Source organism: Chiloscyllium plagiosum, unplaced genomic scaffold, assembly GCF_037043375.1.
Source record: "Chiloscyllium plagiosum isolate Xiang-an unplaced genomic scaffold, Cpla_swu_hap1 HiC_scaffold_21, whole genome shotgun sequence".
Classification (NCBI taxonomy): Eukaryota; Metazoa; Chordata; class Chondrichthyes; order Orectolobiformes; family Hemiscylliidae; genus Chiloscyllium; species Chiloscyllium plagiosum.
Window position 1 is genome coordinate 2,866,486 of NW_028270159.1, and position 13,521 is coordinate 2,880,006.

The window sequence follows — 13,521 nt, forward strand, 5'->3', positions numbered from 1 at the left end:
TTCACCGCCGCTCCCTCACCACCAGACGCCTGGAGGAAGAACGCCTCATCTTCTGCCTCGGAACACTTCAACCCCAGGGCATCAATGTGGATTTCAACAGTTTCCTCATTTCCCCTTCCCCCACCTCATCCTAGCTTCTAACCTCCAGCAACTCGATCCCCTGACCTGTCTGGACTTGTCCGACCTGCCCAGCTCCTTTTCCACCTATCCACTCCACCCTTTTCTCCCTGACCTATCACCTTCATCTCCTCCCCCACTGACGTATTGTACTCTATGCTACTTTCTCCCACCCCCACCCCCACCCTCCTCTAGCTTATCTCTCCACGCTTCAGGCTCTCTGCCTTTATTTCTGATGAAGGGCTTTTGCCCGAAACGTCGATTTTGCCTGCCCTCGGATACTGCCTGAACTGCTGTGCTCTTCCAGCACCACTGATCCAGAACCTTCAACACATTGTCTAGCTATCACCATTGTTAACAGCTAACCCGAGAAGGAAGTGAGGTCTGCAGATGCTGGAGATCAAAGTTGAAACTTTATTGCTGGAACAGCACAGCAGGTCAGGCAGCATCCAGGGAACAGGAGATTCGACGTTTCGGGCATGAGCTCTTCTTCAGCTAACCCGAGAATGCAACTTTAAAAAAGGGTTTGTGATTTACACATGAAAGAAGTGAAACTATCACTGTATTCTAACAGATGAAAGGCTTAACAGACAATCAATTTTTCAATGTATAATTTTGCTATAAATTCTGTGTGTTAGGATCGAGCCCTCCCCTATCACCTGATAAAGGAGCGACGCTCTGAAACCTGGTGCTTCCAACTAAACCTGTTGGACTCTAACCTGGTGTGTGATTTTTAACTTCATTCTTTGGGAGGTCTACTTCCAGTGGGGCTCTGTGGCTGGAGTCTCTCACTTATTGTTCTCTCTTGGCCTTTTCGGCTCTTTGTCACATGCCAGGGGTTTGGAACGGCGCAAGCGCAGTGGGCGCTCCCGCCACATCGAGCAGAAGGGACAGCAGCGGTGGCAGGCCGAGGCCCAGGCTGCACGGGGAGAGCGGCGGCGGCGGCAGGCCCAGGTAACAGCGGTGGTAGTGGAGGCTCAGGCCCGGCTTAACGTGGGTTCAGGACTTTGAACGCCGGTTTCCCAGGGCCTCGACCCATCCCTACATCTACTGCAGGCTCAGTCCCCCCCCCCCCCCCTCCGCCCCAGCGGCTCCCAGAGCCGGAGCGTGTATCGAGCCCTTCTCCCCGACCTCCGTGTCCCCTGTCCCCCCCGCTCCCTGATCCCAGTGTCAGACAATCCCTGTCCTGTCAGGACATTGTGGGGTGGGTGACCCTGCAGCTCTCACAATGGTCACTGTGCAGGAGGAGGTCATTCGGCCTATTGGACGCATGTTAACACATTGATTGCACTTAGTGCTATTCTCCCACCACCTCTGCAACCCTGCAGATTATTCATTTTCAGATACAGGCGAATTCTCTTCAGAACTCCTTCATTGAACCTCTCCAGCACATTCCCAGGTAGTGCATTGAAGATCCTAACCACTCATGGTGTGTAAAAGCTTTTTGTGCATCTATTTGAATCCATGCGTCCTCATTTTCAATCCACCCACAAGTGGGATTAGTTTCTATCAACACTGTTGTGACTCCTCATGAGTTTAAATGACTTCTAATTCTCCCCTCGGTTATCTTTTTGCCAAGAAAAAGAGCCCCAGTTTCTCCAGTCAGACTTTGTTAATGAAGTTCATCGTCCTTGTAGCCATTTCTCATAAAATCTTGCATGCACATTTTTCAACACTGCCACATTCTTCTTGAAGTCATGTTATGACTGTACAGGACATTGGTTAGGCCACTTTTGGAATATTGTGTGCAAATCTGGTATTCCTCCTGTTGGAAGGCTGTTGTGAAACTTGAAAGGGTTCAGAAAAGATTTACAAGGATGTTGACCGTGTTGGAGGATTAAAGAGAGGCTGAACAGGCTGGGGCTGTTTTCCTTGGAGTGTCAGAGGCTGAAGGGTGACCTCAGAGGTTTATAAAAGCATGAGCATGTATAGGTTAAATAGACAAGGTCTTTTACTTGGAGTAGGGGAGTCCAGAGCTAGAGGGCATAGGTTTAGGGTGAGAGGGGGAAAAAAATTAAAAGGGATGTAAGAGGCAACGTTTTCACGCAGAGGGTGGTGTGTGTATGAACTGAGCTGCCAGAGGAAGTGATGGAGGTTGGTACAATTAAAACATTTAAAAAGCATTTGGATGGGTATATGAATAGGAAGTATATGGGTCAAGTGCTGGCAAATGGGACCAGATTAATTTAGGATATCTGGTCAACGTGGACAAGTTGGACCGAAGGGTCTATTTCTGTGCTGTACATCTCTACGACTACGTGTAGGGCCCAGAGCTGATGACACAAAATTGAGCTACTATTCTGTGCAAGTTCCACATCGCACTCGCTCTTGTACTTTATGTCCCAGTTAATAAATTCCAGAATATTATGTGCTTTGTTAATCACTGTCAACTAGTCTTGCCACCGACAAAGACTAATGCAAGTATATCGGGTCCTGCTTCTGCACCTCTTTTAGAATTGTGCTCTTTAGTTTATGTTGTCTCTATGTTCTTTGTGCCAAAGTCAATCACTTCACCTTCCTCTTCATTGCACGTCATGAGTTTACTTCACCAATTGATCCATGTCCTCTTGAAATTCTGCAGTTTACAATCTTTCATGTTTGGTGTCAGGAAGAGCTCAATTGGGCTGAAGCCCCTTGGGTTCTCTTGGAGGCTGACGAACAAAGGGACAAACAGTTTGGAATTCTGATCCATTTTCTATTTGTACGTAAACCTTGGGTAAGGGCAGGATTAGCTGTGATGCTTTTCTGACAAATATCTTCCTTCTATTCACGACCTTTCATTGAAAGAACTTTGAGAAATGTTCTTGGCTGCCTGGCACCTGTGGAACTGTAGCTGGCCAAGTCAAGCCGTTAAGGGTGTGATAGGTAGGGGGTATTATTAAACAATATATTGAAGTAGCTGGACTCAGTTTTGGGGTGGGTAGCATGACCCTCCCGGACCCCCCCCCCCCCCACCCTCCCTCCTGTACTGGTGTCTGCAAGATGGACATTTGCAGTCTCCAGTATTAAATTATCTAATGTAGTTACTTGGTTATTCCTCAGCTGCCTGTTGTGGCATTGTTTTTGGGTTCATTCTGTAGAGAAGGCAGCTTCGAGAGAATAATCTGTAAGACTGATGTAACTGTCAAAGGAATTTCACCCTACAAGTTCTGTTTATATCATTGAAGTTCAGTACCTGCAAATTCTGGCAAGGCAGATATAATGTGATTGGCATTTTGACTCAGTCATAGAGATGTACAGCACAGAAACAGACCCTTTGGTCCAACTTGTCTATGCCTACCAAATATCCTAACCTTATCTAGTCCCATTTGCCAGCACTTGGCCCAAATCACTTTAAACCCTTCCTATTCACTGACCATGTGCTGCCTATCATCTGTCCTCCCTTTTAAAAGTGCCGTTGTTTTGACTCCTTTCCTCTCCTAAAAATACAAACACTTGCAGCCCTTTCATTCCTTTGTAAATTGAGGTACTTGGAGATAGTGAGGGCTGCAGATGCTGGAATATCAGGTCGATAAAGTGTGGAGCTGGAAAAAGCACAGGTCAAGCAGCATCGAAGGAACAGGGAAGTTGATGTTTAAGGTGATAATCTTTCACCAGTCCTGATGAAAGGTTTTGACCTGAAACGTCAACTCCCCTGCTCCTCTGATCCTGCTTGATCTGTGCTTTTTCCAGCTCCACAATTTATCAAATTGTGATACTTCACTTAATCAATGTGCATCATGCACCAGTTGGGGTGGTGCGACACTGTTCCATACTGTTGAGCTTAATTGGTTCTCTACCTGTTTAGAGATTTGTGTATCAGAACACTTCACCCTTTTTTTTTGTAACTTCTCTTAACATTTCACCATTGAGTGCATATTTCTTCCCCTTATTCTTAACCCTCCCCTCTCCCAAAATGTGTCAGAGTGCAAATGTTTCTAAATTTTTCTAATGTGTATTCGCTTGCCTCATCCTCAGTTACAATCCTGACAATGGGCCAAGTTGTAAAATACAAATACCATCCTTTCCCTTAATTCACAGCCTCTACTGGTTTTAGAAATTCATTTGTGCAATGTAAGCATTTGCTGGTTGGTCCAGGATTTATTTCCCATTCCTAGTTGCCCTTGAGAAAGTGGTAGTGAGCTGCTTTCTAGAACACCTGCAGTCCATCTACTGTAGGTAGACCCATAATGCTGATGGGAAGGAATTTCAGGATTTGAACTAGTAATAGGGAAGGAAAAGTGATGTAATTTCCAAGTCAGACTGGTGAGTGGCTTAGAGGGGAAGTTGCAAGTGGTAGTGTTCTCATGTATCTGCTGCCTCTGTCCTTCTAGATGGTAGTGGTCATGAGTCTGGAAAGTGCAAGGTGCCTCGGTGAATTTCTGCAGTGCATCTTGTTAATGGTGCACACTGCAACAACTGAATGTTGATGGTGATAAGAGTGAATCTACAAAATACCGTGCAAGAACTGTAACAAACACTACGTTGGACAAACAGGCAGATAATGAGCCACACATGAACATCAACTTGCCACAAAAAGACATGACCCACTCTCACTAGCCTTATTTTCAGATGAGGAAGGACACCACTTCGACTGGGACAACACATCCAACCAAGGACAAGCCAAACAGCGACACATACAAGAATACCTAGAAGCATGGTATTCTAACCGAAACTCTATCACCAAACACATTGACTTGGATCCTATTTACCACCCCCTGAGAAAAAGAACAGGAAATGACATCACCAACCCAAGGAAACCCAAACATAAATAGAAACCGGGCTACACCACCAGTGCTTCATTTGGAGGCTCACTGAAGATGTTACCTAGTATGATGACAAAACATCTGAAAATGAACCTTCCAGCTCAGTGAGTAAACCTGCATCCAGAACCTCAACCTGAGCTACAAACCTTCTCAGAACTTGGTAAGAATGAATGTTTGTGAATGTAATGCCAATCAAAGAGGCTGTTTTGTACTGGATGGTGTCAAGTTTCGAGTTTGATGGAGCTGTGCTCATCAAAGCAAGGAGGGAGAGTCGATCATGCATGTGACTTGGGACTGTAGATGGTGGGCAGGTTTTGGGAAGTCGGGAAGTGAGTTACCTCGTTGCAGGATTTCTAGCCTCTGACTTTGTCTTATAACCACTGTATTTATATGACTGGTCTAGTTCACTTTCTGGTAAATCACAGGATGTTGATAGTCGAGGATTCAGTGATGGTAATACTATTTGAAAATCAACTGGTGATAGTTAGATTGTGTCCTGTTGGAGTTGGTCATTGCCTGACACTTGAGCAACCTATATATTATTTGCTGATACTTCGCACTTACCTGCATATTGTCTAGGTAATGTATTTGATCGTGAACTGCTTCAGTACCTGAGGAGTCGGAGTGGTGCTGATCATTATGAAATCATCATCAAACAAACCCATTTTCGACCTTATGAATGAAAGATTATTGGTGAAGCAATTGAAGATAGTTAGTCTTGTGCACTACATTGAGGAACACTTGCAGTGATGTCCTAGACCTGAGATAACTGACCTCCAACAACCCACAAATATCTTCCCATGTGCCAGGTATGACTCCAGCCGCCAGAGAGTTTGCTCCCCAATACTCATTGATTACAGTTTTTTCTAAGGCTCTTGATGCCATACTCTGTTAAGTGCAGCCTTGATGTCAAGGCTGTAACTCTTGCCTCAGTTCTGGAACTCAGCTCTTTTAATCCATGTTTGAACCAAGGCTGTACTGAGGTCGGGAGCTGAGTGGCTCTGACAGAACCGAAACTAAGTATCACTGAGTAGGCACTGCTTGATAGCACTGTTGATGACACCTTCCATCACTTTGTTGATAATCAAGAGTAGACTGATGGAATGGTAAATTTGGATTTATCCTACTTTTTGTGTACAAGACATACCTGGGCAATTTTTCACATTGTCAGATCACTGCCAGTGTTTTAACTCTAGTGTAGCAGCTAGACTTGGCAATAGTACTCGAGTTGTGTACTAGAACGTTGTCAGGGTCCATCGCCTTTGTCTTATCCAATATTTCAAGCTTTTCTAATGTGATGTGAAGTGAATTGAATTGAATTGACTGAAGACCAGCATCCGTGATGCTAGGGACCTCTGGAAGAGGTCAAGATGGATCATCCACTTGGTAGTTCCATCTGAAGATTATTGCAAATGGTTCAGCCTTATCTTTTGCATTGATATATGGGTCCTTCCATAGTTAAATTTGGGGTTATTTGTAGATATTTATAGAACCACCACCTCTAGTCTGTTATTTAACTGGATGCGACAGAATTGGAGAACTTAGATCTGATCTGTTGGTTGGTGGATTGCTTAACGTTTTCTATCATTTGCTGCTTGATGTTTAGCACGCAAGTAGTCCTGTTTTGTTGATTGATATTTCAATTTTAAGTATGCCTGATGCTGTTCCTAGTACTCTGGGGGGCATGCACCAATCAACCCCGCTGCCTGTGGGCCGACCACTTGAACTCCCCCTCCCACTCTGCCAAAGACATGCAAGTCTTTAGCTGCCTCTGCTGCCAAACCAGAGCCCCCTGATGTCTGGAAGAAGAATGCCTCATCTTCTCCCTTGGCACTGTAACCACACAGGATCAATATTGATTTCATCAGTTTCCTCATTTCCCCTGCCCCACTTTATCCCAGATCCTGTAACTTGGCACCACCTCTTGAACTGTCCTACCTGTTCATCTTCGTTCCCACTTATTTGCTCCACCCTCCCCTCTGACCTATCACCATCATCCCCACCTCCCATCTACTTATCGCATTCCCTGCTACTTTATGCTCAAAATGTCGACTCTCCTGCACCTTGAATGCTGCCTGACCAGCTGTGCTTTCCCAGCACCACACTTTTTAACTTTGAGCTTCTTGCTTAATGGTACCAATAGAATGGGTGAGCGCTGGCTATTAGGTTGCAGATTATGTATGAGAAAATTCAGCTGCTGCTGATGAGTTGCTCATTTATGTGTTCTAAATCATCCCACTTAGCATGGTAATCATGTCATATAAAATTATGCAGGGTATCCTCCATGTGCAGATGAGATTTTATCTCTTCAAATCTGTATGGTGGTTACACTTTGTGATACTGTCATGGACAAATGCATTTGCACAGGTAGTTTGGTGAGGATGAGGTCAAATTTGTTTCTCCCTTTGCTCCCTCACCACCTGCTGCAAACTCAGTCCGGCAGCAGTATCCGTTAGGACTCGCCAGTTCTGTCAGTAGTAGTGCTGTCGAGACACTTCAGAATGGATCTTGAAGTCCCCCACCTAGACTACATTTCCCTACCCTCAGTACTTCCTGCATGGTGTTCAACGTGAAGGAGCACAGGCATCAGCTGTGGGAGGATTTGGTCTCCTTGTTTGTGGTGAACTTGATGCCATGAAACTTCAGTGTTTGAAGATAAGTGTTTGAACACTTCAAGGACCACTCCCTCCTATCTGTATCCCACTGTGCCACCACCTCTACTGGGTCTGTCCTGCTGGTGATTTAGAATATCACCATGAATGGTGATGGCCGTAACCATCAGGTCTGATCCCATGTGTTTGACTCGGTCAGGCTGTTGAATGATTCATCTGTGAAACAATTCTCCCAATTTTGGTATGATCCCCAGATATTAGTAAGAAGGACTTTGCAGGATCAACAGGGCTGTATTTTCCATTGTGGTTTCCTGTGCCGAGGTCGATGCCAGGTGGTCCATCTGCATTCATTCTTTTTCTGAGACTTTTCAGCTGTTGATGCAACTCAGTGGCATGCTTGGCCATTGTATAGAGTGGTTAAAATTCAACTTCATTGTGTGGGTATGGAGTCATCCATAGGCCAGACCAGAGTAAGGACAGCATCTTTTCCATTTCTAAAGGATATTTGTGAACCGATGGGTTTTTACAACAATTAACAGGAGCTTCACATTCATCATTGTTTTAAATTCCTGGGTGTTTTTAATTGAATTAACTTCCACTATCTGCCATGGTGCAATTCAAACCTGGGTCCCCAGGATATTACCAGGATTTCTGGTTACTAGATTTGCTGGTTGTTTCCAATATTTCAGGTTTTCACCTGCAACCTGTTCTTCAGTTTTATATGTCGTTGAAGTCACCAGCCCAACCGTTAACTATTAATATTTTGCTAAAAGGAAGCTTTGACATTGTGGCTCAAAAGTTGTCATTTTTAGAGGTCTTCTGCAAAGTGGTCACCCAGCCTGCATTTTATCTCCCCAATGTAAAGAAGACGACAGCGTGAACAGTGACTACAGTAGACTAAATTGTATGAGGCGCAGGTCAATTGCTGCTTCGCTTGGAATGTGTCTGGGGCCTTGGAAATGGAGGAGGTTATTAGCAGGTCTGACACCTTCTGCAATTGCATGGGAAAGTGCCGTGGAAATGTGAGGAGGAATTGGGAATGGAGGAGGAGTGGACCATGTTGTTCCAGAGCAAACAGTCCCTGCAGTCTCCACCTTGTCTTACACAAATACCAGTTTCTCCTTGCAGCTGTCAGTTCTGATGGAGTCACCAGACTTGAAACATTACATTTGCTTTCTCCCCATACATGCTGCCAGACTTGGTGAATTTCTCCAGCAATTTCTGTTTTGTTTCAAATCTCCAGCATCTGCAAATCTTTGTTTTATTTTGTCTTTTATTAATCCATACCGAATTGACACACCTCTTTCAATATGCAATTTAATTATATCCCTTAACATGGCCTCTAGGCGTTTCACCCCACCGAATAATGTTAAGCCAGCTCCTCACCCTGACAGTAACGTGAACCCGGCCCCCAGCCCCGCCAATAACGTGAACCCGGCCCCTAGCCCCGTCAATAACGTGAACCCAGCTCCTCTACTCTTTCAGTTTCAGAGAAGTGTAAAATGAACAACTCTCAGGTCCTCTGGCATCACCTCCGTGTTCACAAAGATTCAGAGATCGTGATATTAACCTGTTACTTTATCTTGGTCTATCCGCAGCATTTCTGGATTACAATCACTGCTCTAGTTATGTGCTCTTTCTACTTGACATCCACAGATCCACCACGCCTGCAATTCATATTACTATCTAGAGAATCACTGCTGCTCCAGCAGTTTCTGGGTGTCGCACCTGGTCAGTGAGTTTGCACTGCCGGGCTTCTTGCTGCTGTGTTTCTTGCACTCACAGTCTTGGTCACCTGAGAGGTCTTGAACTTCTTCTCCTCCTCCTCCTCCACTTTCACTTTGTGTTTTTCCTTTTTTTTCTCCTTTTTCTCTCTCTTCTTCTTTGGTTTGCTGACAGGAGCCTGGGACAGAGCTGCTAGTGAACAGCTTTCAGCTGAAGTGAACTAATTTGATTTCCTTGTGTGTAATTAATATTCCATCCAATGTCTCCTCTTAAAGTTTGATTGTTTTGCTCACCAGTCAGTTTCAGCTGTCACTGTAGCTCTTCACCATTTGCATGTGAATATACTCATGAGGAGCAGATGTAGGCCATTCAGCCCCTCTGATCTACTCTGTCATTCAATAAGATCTTGACTTATCCATGTACCCTCCAACCATTGATTCCTCTGTCTAAGAAGAGTCTACCTGTTCTGTCTTAAAAATGTTCAAAGGCCCTGCCTCTGAAGTTGGAGTCAATAGGCTGAATGTTGTAGGAGTGGCTACCCTTTATTAGAATTTTGTTCTGATCTCTGAAGCAGAGTTTGAAAGTCGCACAATCCTCTGAGTAAGAGTCAGACAGTGTGGCGCTGGAAAGCCCTCTGAGTAAAACATTAGAACACAGAACAGTACAGCACAGAACAGGCCCTTCAGCCCATGATGTTGTGCTGACCATTGATCCTCATGTAAGGTAAACCTAATGTACAAACTCTCAAATTTCTGTGACCATATGCATGTCCAGCAGTCTCTCAAATATCCCCAATGACCTCACTTCCACAACTGCTGACAACGCATTCCATGCTCTCACAACTCTCTGCGTAAAGAAGCCGCCTCTGACATTCCCTCTATACTTTCCTCCAACCAGCTTAAAACTATGACCCCTCATGTTAGTCATTTCAGCCCTGGGAAATAGTCTCTGGCTATCGACTCTATCTATGCCTCTCATTATCTTGTATACCTCAATTAGGTCCCCTCTCCTCCTCCTTTTCTCCAATGAAAAAAGTCCGAGCTCAGTCAACCTCTCTCCTTAAGATAAACCCTCCAGTCCAGGCAGCATCCTGGTAAACCTCCTCTGAACCCTCTCCAAAGCATCCACATCTTTCCTATAATAGGGCGACCAGAACTGGACACAGTATTCCAAGTGCGGTCTAACCAAAGTTTTATAGAGCTGCAACAAGATCTCATGGCTCTGAAACTCAATCCCCCTGTTAATGAAAGCCAAAACACCATATGCTTTCTTAACAACCCTGTCCACTTAGGTGGCAATTTTAAGGGATCTATGTACCTGCACACCAAGATCCCGCTGTTTCTCCACACTGCCAAGAATCCTGTCTTTAATCCTGTACTCAACTTTCAAGTTCGATCTTCCAAAATGCATCACTTCACATTTATCCAGGTTGAACTCCATCTGCTACCTCTCAGCCCATCTCTGCCTCCTGTCAATGTCACGCTGCAGCAGTCCTCTATACTGTCAACGACACCTCCAACCTTTGTGTCGTCTGCAAACTTGCTAACCCATCCTTCAGTCTCCTCATCCAAGTCATTAATAAAAATTACAAAGAGTAGAGGCCTAAGAACAGAGCCCTGTGGAACACCACTCACCACTGATTTCCAGGCAGAATACTTTCCTTCCACTACCACTCGCTGCCTTCTGTCGACCAGCCAATTCTGTATCCAGACAGCTGAAATTCCCTGTATCCCATTCCTCCTGACCTTCTGAACGAGCCTACCATGGGGAAACTTATCAAATGTCTGACTGGAGTCCATATACACCACATCCACCGCTCGACCCTCATCAACTTGTCTAGTAACATCCTCAAAGAACTCGATAAGGTTTGTGAGGCATGACCTGCCCCTCACAAAGCCATGCTGACTGCATTTAATCAAGCCATGCTCTTCCAGATGGTCATAAATCCTATCCCTCAAAATCCTTTTTAACACCTTGCAGACGACAGGCGTGAGACTGACTGGTCTGTCATTGCTGGGGATTTCCCTATTTCCTTTCTTTAAGAGAGGAATTACATTTGCCTCCCTCCAGTCCTCAGGTACAACTCCGGTGGAGAGCGAGGATGCAAAGATCTTCGCAAGCGGCGAAGCAATCATGTTTCTCACTTCCCAAAGCAGCCGAGGTCAAATCTGGTCTGGCCCTGGCAACTTGTCAATCTTAATGTTTGTCAAAATTTTCAGCACATCAACTTCCTCAATCTCTATCCATTCCAGCATGCACACCTGCTCCTCAATGGTTTCATTTACTACAAGGTCCTTTTCTTTGGTAAAGACCGAAGCAAAAAACTCATTTAGGGCTTTCCCTACCTCCTCAGACTCTATACACAAGTTCCCTATGCTATCCTTAATCGGCCCTACTCTTTTTTTGATCATTCTCTTATTCCTCACATACGTGTAAAATGCCTTTGGATTCTCCCTAATCCTTCCTGCCAAGCCTTTTTTGTGCCCTCTCCTCGTTCTCAGACCATTTTTGAGCTCCTTCCTCGCCTGCCTGTAATCCTCTAGAGCTGAGCAAGTCCCTTGCTTCCTCCACCTTACGTAAGCTGCCTTCTTTCTTTTGATGAGAAACTCCTACACGCTCGTCATCCAAGGTTCCTTTATCTTACCCCATCTTGCTGTCTCAGAGGAACACGTTTATGATTCATATACAACAACTGTTCCTTAAACAGTCTCCAAATATCTATGGTGCCCTTTCCATGGAACAATTACTCCCAGTCCATGCTTCCCAACTCACGTCTGATAGCATCATAGTTTCCTCTTCCCCAATTAAATATCCTCCCATTTTGCCTAATCCTCTCCTTCTCCATAGCTATGTAGAATGTGAGGCAGTTTTGGTCACTGTCACCAAAATGCTCTCCCACCGCAAGATCTGATACCTGCCCCGGCTCATTGCTGAGCACCAAATCCAAAATGGCCTCTCCCCTCGTCGGCCTGTCAATGTACTGAGTTAGGAAACCCTCCTGAACACCCTTACAAAAACAGCTCCTTCCAAACCATCTGCTCGAAGGAGGGTCCAATCAATATTGGGAAAGTTAAAGTCACCCATTACAACAACAGCCTCAGGCGACTAACTGTGTGGAGTATGCACATTCTCCCTGTGTCTGCGTGGGTTTCCTCCGGGTGCTCTGGTTTCCTCCCACAGTCCAAAAAAGTGCAGGTTAGGCGAATTGGCCATGCTGTAAGAGCATGGCTTGATTAAATGCAGTCAGCACGGCTTTGTCATGCCTCACAATTCTTATTGAGTTCTTTGAGGATGTTACTAGACAAGTTGATGAGGCCATGTTTCCACACTGTAAGTAATCTAAAAAAACAACCCGACGACATTCACACTTTTCCAAAATCTGCTGACCTATGCTATTGGGGGACCTGTAGTAAACCCCTAATGAGGTGACTGCTCCCTTACTGTTCCTAATTTCCACCCATACTGACTCAGTAGGCAGACCCACCTCGACAATGGTAACTTCTGTAGCTGTGATACCCTCTCTGATTAGCATTCTACTCATCTGTGTCAGAAAAGGGCAACCCCCTAATTTTAAAACAGCACCCCTACTTCTGGAAAACGTCCTTGAGAAGGTGATGGTGAGCTGCCTTCTTGAAACGCTGCAGTCCACTTGTTATAGAACATAGAACAATACAGCACAGAACAGGCCCTTCGGCCCACGATGTTGTGCTGAACATTTGTCCTAGCTTAAGCACCCATCCATGTACCAATCCAATTGCCACTTAAAGGTCACCAAAGATTCTGACTCTGCCACTCCCACAGGCAGCGCATTCCATGCCCCCACCGCTCTCTGGGTAAAGAACCCACCCCTGACATCTCCCCTATATCTCCCACCCTTCACCTTAAATTTATGGCTCCTTGTAACACTCTGTGGTACCCGGGGAAAAAGTTTCTGACTGTCTACTCTATCTATTCCTCTGATCATCTTATAAACCTCCATCAAGTCACCCCACATCCTTCGCCATTCCAACGAGAAAAGGCCTAGCACTCTCAACCTATCCTCGTACGACCTATTCTCCATTCCAGGCAACATCCTGGTAAATCTTCTCTGCACCCTCTCCAAAGCTTCCACATCTTTCCTAAAGTGAGGCGACCAGAACTGCACACAGTACTCCAAATGTGGCCTAACCAAAGTCCTGTACAGTTGCAACATCACTTCACGACTCTTGAATTCAATCCCTCTGCTAATGAACGCTAATACACCATAGGACTTCTTACAAGCTCTATCCACCTGAGTGGCAACTTTCAAAGATCTATGAACATAGACCCCAAGATCCCTCTGT

The 13,521-nt window shown here is 45.2% G+C and overlaps 1 protein-coding gene across 3 annotated transcripts in view; it reads left to right on the forward strand.

Moving 5' to 3' along the window:
- Positions 1-963: 963 nt before the first annotated feature.
- wdr5 (WD repeat domain 5) overlaps positions 964-13,521 on the forward strand; it is a 64,461-nt gene continuing 51,903 nt past the window's right edge. Inside the window, exon 1 of one of the 3 annotated variants that reach the window (XM_043687308.2) lies at positions 964-1,071. The gene's annotated coding sequence lies outside the window, so the exon portion shown is untranslated. Of the gene's footprint in view, positions 1,072-4,445; positions 5,023-13,521 lie in introns of those variants that run through there. The other 2 variants (XM_043687307.2, XM_043687309.2) reach the window with 2 other exon arrangements.